This window comes from Amblyomma americanum, chromosome 9, assembly GCF_052857255.1.
Source record: "Amblyomma americanum isolate KBUSLIRL-KWMA chromosome 9, ASM5285725v1, whole genome shotgun sequence".
In the NCBI taxonomy this organism is placed as follows: Eukaryota; Metazoa; Arthropoda; class Arachnida; order Ixodida; family Ixodidae; genus Amblyomma; species Amblyomma americanum.
Window position 1 is genome coordinate 138,077,435 of NC_135505.1, and position 12,054 is coordinate 138,089,488.

Below are 12,054 nucleotides of genomic sequence, written 5' to 3' on the forward strand. Positions count from 1 at the left end.
AGACAGTCTACTGATTTCTTATAAAATCTATTGTTGCTCTATAGATATTTATTTTATTCTGTTCATAGCCTAGATTTTCCATAGGCAAACGTCTACTAAAAGAGTATGGCCATAAATATATAGATTGTCTATGGACAGTGTAAAGGGATTTGTATTGCCTATAAACTCTTCTCTAGGGTTTATCTATAGAGAGTCTATATATTTTATAGACAGAAGTTTATGGACAGTCTATAGACTGACTGAAGAAATTTTTGTAAGGAGTGGCAGGGATTGAAATAGCGTTGCTTACGGGTGGAGACCAGGGCTCCACTAGAAAGTGCTGTTCACGACTAGAGACGCATGCCTGATGTAGAGCGTTGTGAAACTGCACGGAGCGGAGCTACAACACACAGAGAGGAGTATCCTCTTTCATCTCCTGCTTCCTTCATTTTCCCGCTATCATTCATGTGAATCAGCCGACGCCATTCGCTGGAGGAGGTCCTATGACGGGGAAAAGCCGTTTGTTTCTTGAGTTGTATCCCCTTATAGCTGCTTCTACACCGAAGATATCGGCGATTAAGATTATGCTTCTCTTCGCCCCTTTAACTCATACCCGCGGACGTGCCAGAAAGAAAACTAAAGAAATGGTTCGGGATAGCTCCTTCGGCGCCCCATCTACCCCTTGCCACCCACGGTACCTTGGCACGCCGAATTAAAAAGCTCACCCACATTACCCGTTTACGTCATCGGGGTATACGGACTGGTAAGAACGCGTGATGGGATGTTGACCTAATGTGTTGCGAGCTACTGTGAGCAGCAATTTTTAAAATTTATGTTTAAAATGTAGTGTCAGCGCAGAGCTTTTCAATTTCTCTCGAATATTCACAAATACCTCCTCTACAGATCTGTTGCCCTGGAATATAACCTTCAAAATCACTGCAGGGTTCCCTTAATGCTAAATACTTAAAATGTATTTGTGATATGTCAAATAGAGTTGTTTACTACTTTGTAACACTGATTTATGGATTCATTCTTAATACAACCTAACCGCTCACCAAGCCCCGTCCCGAAAGAACACTGCAATGCCTTCCAGGAAGCGCACTCCTTCCAGCTTCTAAACATTTCAAGCCTAAGGAAGGTGCCCCAATGTATGAAGTTAACCGTATATCTAATTTCAGTTTCAGCTGCCCACCCAATCCTACGAAGTTGTTTTTATTTCTAATTATCTAACAATCAATCAACTGTATGTAACAATCGTATACTTGCCAACTCAGTTGTTTTCTCTGGTATTGTCTCCTTGCAGACGTTCAGCATCTGACAAAAGGCATGCAGGAACTGGAGAAAAAAACGTTTGGGGCCACATTAATTGACTTTCACCTAACTGTTCTAATTCTGCACAATGTTGCTTAGGACTGCGTACACTTTTCTTTTGCTATAACCTATTTGTGCACCTGTCTATGCAGCATGTTATTACCATCTTTTTTCATGCCGAAATTCAAACAGGAGCATGACGTTAAACTTTCTTTAGCTCCGTTTCAAAAAATTGTATTGTTTTACGGTGCAGGTTCCTCTGGATTAAACAGGTAAGAGGAAATATTTCGACTCAGTAGATAGCAAATCAATTCACATGAAACTGGTTGGAGGTAACGGAGCAAGTTAAACTTAGCAATCGAAGGCTACGTAATTTTTTTTTGTGCGTGTGTGTCAATTCGACTTCTGAGAAAAAATTCTCAAAGTTATCAAGAAATCCTGGAGCTGCTGAAGACAACACTTTCGTAGAAGCCGCCTAAATGACGCAACTATCCTGTGCACCATCATGGTCATCATTCAATGAACAACGTCTACACTGCAGTACAAAGGATTCTCCTATTTATCTGCAATGAACCCAATATAAATTTATCTGCAGAGTGTCGTTTTTGTGTGTTCTCTGTTTATCGTAAGCAGATAGACCTGCAACGATAGTGAGCACCAAGGGGAGTTGCTACTATATATGAGATTCTTGTAGGTTGTTTAGGCGCCTTATCTCGAAAGTTTGCTCTCACCAACAAATTGGGCGTGGCTGATAACGGGCGGAATTCTTGTCCCAACAAACATCTAATGCACTTGCACAGCTACCGAATTCTTTCTGTTTGTGGGCTCAAATTAGCCTAAAAAATGTTTTGAGCTTCGCGCCAGCAGGTAGAGTCACTTGTACAGTGACTCTAGCCTCCTGCGGAACCATGGCGCCATCTACACGCGCAGCGCTGAGCGTTTTCTAAATAGTGAGGGTGGCGGCAGGTAGTGATCATGGAAGTCACACCCTTCCACCCTGCCGACGCTGCAGGAGAGAGTTCTCTTTGGCCGAGACGAGAATTTTTCGAAGAAAAGTCTCAAGAAAAGGCTACGCTGGAACTGCAAAGCATATGAAGCTTACACCTGCTCCCGACCCCGAGAAAGAGAGCATTTTAACGCGAGTAACTTTAAATGTCCCGTTACGCAGAAAATCCGGCGTCAGTGTTGTCGGCTTTGTAACCGAAAAATCAATAGCATGGCTCTGGCAGGTGTCCAGGGAGCAACCCAGGAGGCCGGCGGGTCACCTAGGTCACGTGACCTTGCGGCGTCATCAAAACTAGCCCACCGGATACTGAGCATACTGCCCACCGTGGCAGGCGCCAGTTAAATTAATTACCGGTCACTCGAGAAGAGTAACCTGGGTCGGACAACGCCCCCCACTGGTAGCACCTGCCATCGCAGGGCAGTGGCGCTTCGCTTAACCGCCGCACCACTGCGACAGGAGGAGTGTGAGGACTCCCTGGGATCTGCAAATGAAGTAGAGAACGGTCTTCTACATATATTCGAATTAACCCATCACGCGTGATGCCCTTAAGGCGCAGCCTAACTGTCTCTTTGTGTAACAAGAGTAAAAACAGCGCTAATGTTGAGACAAACCACAAAGAAAGACCAGACAGGACGGGCGCTGTCTCCTAACTGTCTCCTCTACTTTTTTTATCAAGTTGCTCAGCGCGAATATTTTTTTTAATTTCGCAGTTCTTGCTTTGATACTTCCTTGAACACGCCGCGAGTCCTTGAATCACATGAGCAAGTTCCGAATCACATGAGCGCGTCACATGAGCAAGTTCCACTGCGTCCGCTGATGTAATGACCTACTGCAATTGCTTTTTGCACGCTTTGCAAGCTTTTCGTTGCGTGATTCGAATTATCTTGTTAGCAGTGTTCAATTTTCTCCCGCCCAAAAGGGCGTAAGCCAACCTGTCAAAAAAGTCCCGAGCAAGAATTTGTAGTCATACTGCATCCACAAAGTACCTTAGCATGAGTCCACTCACCTTCCGAAATTTCTCGGAAGGGAACTCCCTCGCCGCCGCAGCAAACTCTCCATGACAGTGTTTCATCGCCTCTCCAAACAGCGCCTTAGCTCTAAACAGCCTTGGTCCGAGCGCTGTAACAGCAAAATCATTTAGCTTTTTTTTCTTCCGCATGGTCTACATCACCTTGGCGAATACTTACGCGGGAGTTTGGAGTCGCAAGCGAGCACTTGCTGCCAAGCAAGAGCGATCAGCAATAAGCATAGCTTGCAGCTGGCCTCATTAAAAATGCGTCGAATAACACTCATTCCAGTCCAAGTGCGTTGCAATAATGCCGGTTGTCGGGAAGGCTGGCAACGGTGCACTGGTGCCTGCAGGTAGCAAAACCTCCCAGTTGAGCATGGAAAACGATATCAAGGGCCCCTAATTGTGTCTCGTAGAACGGAAATTCAGCTACGTCTAACATTTCACACAGACCCGTCTAGATCCGGAGTCAAGGAATATCTATCCTCACATGACCCGCCGCGGTGGCTCAGTGGCTAGGGCGCTCGGCTACTGATCCGGAGTTCCCGGGTTCGAACCCGACCGCGGCGGCTGCGTTTTTATGGAGGAAAAACGCTAAGACGCCCGTGTGCTGTGCGATGTCAGTGCATGTTAAAGATCCCCAGGTGGTCGAAATTATTCCGGAGCCCTCCACTACGGCACCTCCCTCTTCATTTCTTCTTTCACTCCCTCCTTTATGCCTTTTCTTACGGCGCGGTTCAGGTGTCCAACGATATATGAGACAGATACTGCGCCATTTCCTTTCTATCAAAACCAATTATTATTATTATTCTTACCTCACACAAGCACCTGAAAACAGAGCAGCTGATGGTACTCACAATACTCTTTTTCCAGATAGAACAATTTTTTCACTCGTTCGCTATCTTATCAACCTTGAATATGATCGCATTCCTTGCGTGTACGATGGTATATATTTGTCCGTGTTGCCTTCAAATCAATCAGTTGTGAGTGGCGCTCCGTCCCGTCTTTCTACCTTGTGTTGTGTCTGTTTTCGCGCCTGTAACCAAAAAGATGTAATATTCCACCACATCTTCTCCGGCTTTTAGCAACAAGAATTTCCCTTTTGGGAGCAATGCCGTACTCTACATATCACATACAGCATCACATGCATAGCAGCAGCCAGAGCACAGAGCCATAACATCCCCAAAACCTAACCAAGCCTAACCTTAGCCCTTTTTTTGTGTTAGGAACGGCTGGTTTTATTTCTGCTGTTCCTGTCGTTACCTAATTTATACAATCCCATGCAACATACAAATCAGTTATCGCACCCGCATTCACTGCCCAATCGCGAATTTACGCAAAATAATAATAATAATAATAATAATAATAATAATAATAATTGGTTTTGGGGGGAAAGGAAATGGCGCAGTATCTGTCTCATATATCGTTGGACACCTGAACCGCGCCGTAAGGGAAGGGTAAAGGAGGGAGTGAAAGAAGAAAGGAAGAGAGAGGTGCCGTAGTGGAGGGCTCCGGAATAATTTCGACCACGTTTCAGAATTTAGTTGCACTCGACCAGCAAGCAAAAACTTTGCATCAAAGTGCACGATGTGAAATCAAGCGCAGTTACCAAGAGGCATAACAAACAAACATATAATTGTTGTAAATTTGCGTCACGCGACAAAATGAAAAACGCCTAAGCCCGTCTGTTCAGGGGAGGGTGCAGAATTTTAGGTTGCATTAAATAAAGGGTATGCTAAATGCCGTTAACCGTTTAGTAGAAATGGTCTGATATTAATTAGAAATAGGTGTGCAAATACGCCTTTGCAGCTGACTTAAAGTTAGCAACTAGCTTTATGTGCACTGAGAATGCAGGCCAAAGTTCAAACTATATTACGAGACTTTTCTTGGCGTTGTAAAGCATAATATCAGAAGCACTTCTTATTCAATACATATTTCTAGGTTCCAGTGCATTTTCAAACTTGGTGCGTCAAGAAAAAGAAACGGTTTCTTAGTCTAAAACGAGTTGTTTAGGAGCGTACGCTTTCAAGGTGCTTACTGAGATGGCGCCAGCCGTTCCAGCGACGGAACGAAGCATCACGCTTTGAGCCCTGTGAGCAGCGTTCAAAGCGGCCACCCAGCGGCCAAATAGTTGGCGGATAGACATAGTTAAAAAGGCCACGGTCCTGTTACCTTTGCTTTTATTGCCAAGAAAATCTGTTGACAAGTAGAGTGTCCCATTAAATTTCACAGCCCCTTTTGCCTATTGGTTATGTGATGCAGGCAGCTTGACCTACTCCCCATCGGAGAACCAGCTTTGGCTCGATTATCGGGCCAGAACATTTTTTCCAAGTGACTGCAGCACTGTGCTTACGACCAAAACCGCGCCCACAGGCCATCGCACCTTTTTTCAGCAAATATTTACTGCCTCTCTCAATCCGCGCTCAAGATTGCGTTCATGAAAAAGCGGAGTGCCACGCTGCAATCATTGGCGTCTCTCCGCACGCTACTGTGTACACAGGCCGGAATGTACTGCTGTGACAGGACATTTTCAGCAAAAGTTCGTTCCATTGGCATCCTACGGGCGCTGTGTTGGTCGGCGCAGCACAGGCACATCTCGCTGCCCTGTGAGCGCCCCCATCTCGCCTGTACGTACCCGGGGGCGGTGACGAACGCCTGTCTAGTGGTATTCTTTGTGTACTGTCTTTTGTGCGCTTCATCTATTCAAGCTATGCACTAACTTGTCTCAGAACGTGTTTTACTGCTTCTTACGTTGGGAGCGGGCGCCGAAAGGCTTGAGAGAACGACACATTACAAAGCTGTAGTGCGTCATGCGTTAGAACTAGCCTTACTTGAATAAGATCAACACAAATGATGTCGCCGTATGCGGCCGTAGCACGCCACCTTAGTAGGCCCGCAAATGCCTGCCTGCTTCTTGCGTTAAGAGCGCACGCTTAAGAAAGGGAAGGTTACGCAACTGTCAGGGTACGCTTTGAAGGCTTTCGTTGACCCTCATTTAAATTCGCTGCCAGTTTTTATTGACGGACACTTCGATTCATCATTATCTGTACAAAAAAAGATGAATGCGCTGGTTGGCGTTCTCTTCGCCTAGCCGACAACGCGGTTGGCCCGCTCGACCACATCCGGCAACAACAGCTTTTATGTTGCCGCACGCCACTCGCTGAGTGCGGTACTTTCAGAGTTCCGTTTACTTTATCTCGCTGTAGCGGAACTACCCTTGAGCGGCAGATGCAACCTTCTGTCAACCACCGAAGTTATAAAGGCTTGCCCGGAGTTCGGATGGGCAGCAAACCCTTTTAAAATGGTCTATAGATAGTCTATAGACTTCTTACAGACTCTATTGCCTTCCTATAGATATTTCTTTTTGTATAGCCATAGTCTATACACTGTCTATGGACAAAAGTCTACTAGAAGTGTACGGACATAAATCCCTACCTTGTCTATAGACTGTCGATAGGATTTGTATTGTCTATAGACTGTTCTCTAGCAATTGTCGATAGTCTATAGAGTGTATAGGCAGAAGTCTATGGACAGTCTATAGACTGTCCAAAGAAATCTTTGTAGGGGAAGATAAACACTCACTCACCGAGCATTAGCCGTCCGTCACCGGCCGAGCGCCGTCTCCAAAAGCCGTTACGCTGTCGGCCCCCGTGACGTAACATTGTACTGCTACGTTGTAAATAGTGTACATAAAGCTCTTTTCGTTTACTCCGCAGTCCACTTTATTCGTCTGACCTGCCTCTTGGGCCGCAGCGGTGGCTGAGTGGTTATGGCGCTCGGTTGCTGGCCCGAAAGACGTGGGTTCGATCCCGGCCGCGACTGGTCGAATTTCAATGGAGGCGAAATTCTAGAGGCCCGTGTACTGTGCGATGTCAGTGCACGTTAAAGAACCCCAGGCGGTCGAAATTTCCGGAGCCCTCCACTACGGCGTCCCTCATAGCCTGAGTCGCTTTGGGACGTCAAACCCCATAAAACCATAAAACCTGCCTCTTACATGGAAGCCACGCTGGCTGGCAGAAATCTCGGCAGCACTACCGGTACAACTGCAATGACACAACAGTGCAGTCAGCAGTAGTAGCCCAGGGCACCGGCTTCTAAGCCATAACAGAGCTGTGTAAAATCCGTAAAAGTCCACACCTCCGGAAAGATGATGAGGACGAGTGTTTCTCTTACCTTCAAGGATTGGGAACGCTGGTGACGCTTGAAGAGTCACACAGCAAAGGGCATGAGCAAGCATCTTACGATCTACACTATTGACAAAGACTGTACGACCCAGCAAGGCCCCGCGTACCACGCCTGGTACAAAATGCTAAAATGCTAGCAGTTTTTGACTGTGCCTTCAAAACGCCAAGGCCGTCGGCACGACTACACTGCATGAGCCAGAGCAGCGCAGAGCTACACACCGCTAAAGCCGTTTCAAAGAGCATCCGTTCTCTCCTTCATGCATACCCCGACGTTCTCACACCAAACTGGCTTCTTGTCAAGAAACCAACCCACCGACAAGAACTTCTAGAGCTAAAGTCGCGGTCCGTGTGCTGCCAGAGAAGACTTACAGTGCTAATGGTTATACAAATATCTTATGTGGCTCTGTTCAGCTGAACTGAAAAGGGGCGGCACCTTTAGATTCACACTTCGTGAATAGTTAGGTCCATTCCGTTAACCAAATAACCCTGGGGTGTTTAAGGTGTTCACCTTACCTTCTGAAAACTGGCAGCCGTGGGGAACACTGATGTGCGAGTCGCACCACACTGCCAAAGTATCCACAAGGCTTTGGCAACAACGTTCTCATTTTACCATTTGCAGCACCAGCTGTCTCTCTCCACGGCTCTTTCCTATCCATCACTCAAGTTATGCCTTGTTTGTGTGCCATGTGCTGAGCCAGGACACCTGACTTCGTCCCTCTGGCCTGCCAATTCGCGGACGCTTCTTTGAGTATGACCAGCTGAGTAGACATTGACACTTCATTGGATTTTTTTTTCCATCAAATTAATGGCGCAGTAAATTAGCCGGGACTTCCTCTCCGAAGGCTCTCAGCGTGCATCCTTTCACACACAGCGTATCCCCCACGCAGCCTGAACAAATACTGTGCCCTAGAATGAATACAATATAAGGCTGCTGAAACTTTGAAAATAGAAACAACTGCCAAACCGTGAGCGGAAAGCATGTTTTAAAACGCGTATCCACTCCCGTCTGAGCATCTAAACGCTGCTGTCGTTACATTGAGGCATTCATCAGGTAATCTGCACCCAGTCGTCCGAATGAAGTGTATTTGCAACTGTTTGACAATATCTGCTGTTTTTTATGTTTCATCGGAACTTTACTACTTTCAAACCAAACTTGCAAAAGCGGCGGCTGCGTTTTTATGGAGGAAAAACGCTAAGGCGCCCGTGTGCTGTGCGATGTCAGTGCACGTTAAAGATCCTCAGGTGGTCGAAATTAGTCCGGAGCCCTCCACTACGGCGCCTATCTCTTCCTTTCTTCTTTCACTCTCTCCTTTATCCCCTCCCTTACGGCGCGGTTCAGGTGTCCAACGATATATGAGACAGATACTGCGCCATTTCCTTTCCCCCAAAACCAATTATTATTATCATTATTATTATTATTATTATTATTATTATTATTATTATTATTATTATTATTATTATTATTATTATTATTATTATTATTATTATTATTATTATTATTATTATTATTATTATTATTATTATTATTATTATTATTATTAAACGTCAACAGGCCTCTAGCCCTTGCTGACTGTTTTCCAAACATAACTCTCGTTACTCATTACTCTCTGCTCTATTAATCATCCCGTCCATCAATATAGTAAGTATTTAAACATCGGTGGGCACTTCACAATTAATTCATGAACAAGCATTGTTGCACGAACTAGCAACCTCCTTTAGTGGCACGCAGCTAGCCATGTTTTGCTGTGTTGATACTTAACAATTCTGGACAAAAAGCGTTTTTTAACGGGAACCACTTTATGAACGCAGTTTTATCATATATCATATATTGTGTAAGATTTCACTATAACAATCAATTTATCAGTAGATCTGTCACCGGCAGGCTTGCATTTTTTGCTATTCACGTTTTTGCTCTCGTCAGAAACGTTCCCCGTTGGTTTTCTATGGTAGTCTTAACTGCTCGATGCGAGTGATGGAAAAACTTTAAAAGGAAGATTCTGCCATACATCGGAAGAATGGTCCAATACCTTTAATATTTCCATGCCACAACCACACAATATTTCAATACCCAAAATTTTGTCCCAGAATGTTGCACATATGTACTGTGTGAAACACTGCTACGAAGTAGCAGTTTGGGGACAAATGCCGTAATTATTACTTTCGTGTCACACCAGCCGCCGCGGTGGCTGAGTGGTTATGGCGCTCGGCTGCCGGCCCGAAAGACGCGGGTTCGATCCCGGCCGCGGCAGTCGAATTTCGATGGAGGCGAAATTCTAGAGGCCTGTGTGCTGTGCGATGTCAGTGCACGTTAAAGAACCCCAGGTGGTCAAAATTTCCGGAGCCCTTCACTACGGCGTCTCTCATAGCCTGAGTCGCTTTGGGACGTTAAACCCCCCTAAACTAAACTAAACCAAACTTTCGTGTCACACCAGCAGCATTCATATATCACCGGCTATAAAAAAGGAAGCAGGTTTTTACAGTGCGCGTGGGATATGACAGAGAAAATGAATTCATCAACCTCCCTATAGCCAACCGACTCGCGGCTAAGATATGCATAGACCTGCAAAGCGTCGATAGGAACTCAGGAGCCCATGGGAGTCTGTGACCCGCATTATCGTCTCGTATAAGCAACCTACTTTACAGGCGAGGATACACGAATGCGAACAGTGTGCCTACCACAATTTTCACCCTATAATTTCGGAATACAAAGGGAGATTCCTACCCTCTTATTCTCAAGCATTGTCTCTGAAAAGGAAGATAGGCTGTATAAAGCCCCACAAAATTAAGGGCACAACTTGGCACCGCTTTTAGAGTATGACGTGACCGCATTCATGGTTATTTGCTGCTCTTATTCAATATTGGTACATCTTTTAAAATGCACAGTCATTAGCATACATAAGCAGGCATACTAGACCACGTGATGCACCACGAGGCACACAAGATCTCCTCTTAACCGAGTCGAACGAACGTGCCTCAATGACCTAAGAATAGTGTCACTGCAACCCAATGGGCATGGGTTTCATTCCGAACCAATTTCCCCAATTTTCATTTCATCGTAATTATTTTACTTTACGTCCTTACATACCATAGTCACATTAGTGTCATGCTACGAGCTCATACTCCCTATTTAACTCCAGTTGTGATCATTTTCATTTCACAGTTCAGCGTGTGACACTGCAGCCCTGTCCACAAGTTCTGAATTAGTATGACAATGCACATGGCTTTTCCTCGATGGCTTGCTCTTGCTGTCGAGTTTATAAAGTAATCGTACCGCAATAGTTTGGAGATTCCTGGCAGCGTCCTTCCCTACGCATACCCACGATTACCCACGCTGGAACACTTTTTTTTTCTTCGAGTTTCCAATAAGAGGTAACGGCACATGCACGTGGTAGTTCTCAGATATTTTCAGAAGTTCTAAACTCATATCCGCCCGTCCACGCGTCGAAAACATGAAAAACAACATGTAAAACATGGAAAACATGGAAAACAACATGCTTCCGCCGCGCTTCCCATGTTCACGGTGCACATGCATGCGCGTGTCTGCATGAGCGCGCACTAAAAAAAAAGAAAGACACTTTGCAGTTTCAGAATGCTCGCATCCTGTACAAAGTAGCCGATGCGACAGATCAAGTGAGACCGAAGCTGCTTCACCAGACGCGTACCAAGCACAAGGGAACGCGAATGCCATTGAGAACTTGCGGTTCTGAACTTGCTGCGTACAACGGCTGCGTGCAGCCTGATTGCGCAGAATTCGATACAAAAGATTCAGCGCTCGTTTTTTCCGTTTTCACTCTAAACACGAATAAGCCTGTATGGGAGTAAAAGGGGAGTAAAGGGGCAGGGTATACTATCCAAGTCTCGGAGTCGATTTGTCACACTAAATATACGAAATGGTTAATGAGCAGGTAATAATAATAATAATTGGTTTTTTAGGGAAAGGAAATGGCGCAGTATCTGTCTCATATATCGTTGGACACCTGAACCGCGCCGTAAGGGAAGGGATAGAGGAGGGAGTGAGAGAAGAAAGGAAGAATTAGGTACCGTAGTGGAGGGCTCCGGAATAATTTCGACCACCTGGGGATCTTTAACGTGCACTGACATCGCACAGCACACCGGCGCCTTAGCGTTTTTCCTCCATAAAAACGCAGGTAGTGACCGCTGATCTCGATCATGAGAAGGAAGGAACTAGAAGGATAAGAATGGGGTAGAGTGCATATGGCAGTTTCTCTCAGTTCATGAATGGCCGTTTACCAATATCCCTCAACAGAAAAGTGTACGACAGCTGTATCTTACCGGCACTCACCTACGGGGCAGAAACGTGGAGGCTAACGAAAAGAGTTCAGCTTAAATTAAGGACAACACAGCGAGCCATGGAAAGAAAAATGATAGCTGTAACTTTAAGAGACCGGAAGCGGGCGGAGTGGGTGAGGGAACAAACGCGAACAAATGTGATGGGAAGGCAAGACAACCGCTGGCCCTTAAGGGTGACGGAGTGGATTCCAAGAGAAGGCAAGCGTAGCAGGGGGTGGCAGAAAGTTAGGTGGGCGGATAGGAATAAGAAGTTT

General features: G+C 45.6%; 1 long non-coding RNA gene across 1 annotated transcript; it reads right to left on the minus strand.

The window, feature by feature from the left end:
* Positions 1-1,245: 1,245 nt before the first annotated feature.
* On the minus strand, positions 1,246-3,637 carry LOC144104463 (uncharacterized). Its single transcript, XR_013308543.1, has 3 exons — positions 3,484-3,637; positions 3,303-3,415; positions 1,246-1,314 (listed from the first exon to the last, which is right to left on the minus strand). It is a non-coding gene; the product is annotated as an uncharacterized LOC144104463 (long non-coding RNA).
* Between the last annotated feature and the right edge of the window lie 8,417 nt (positions 3,638-12,054).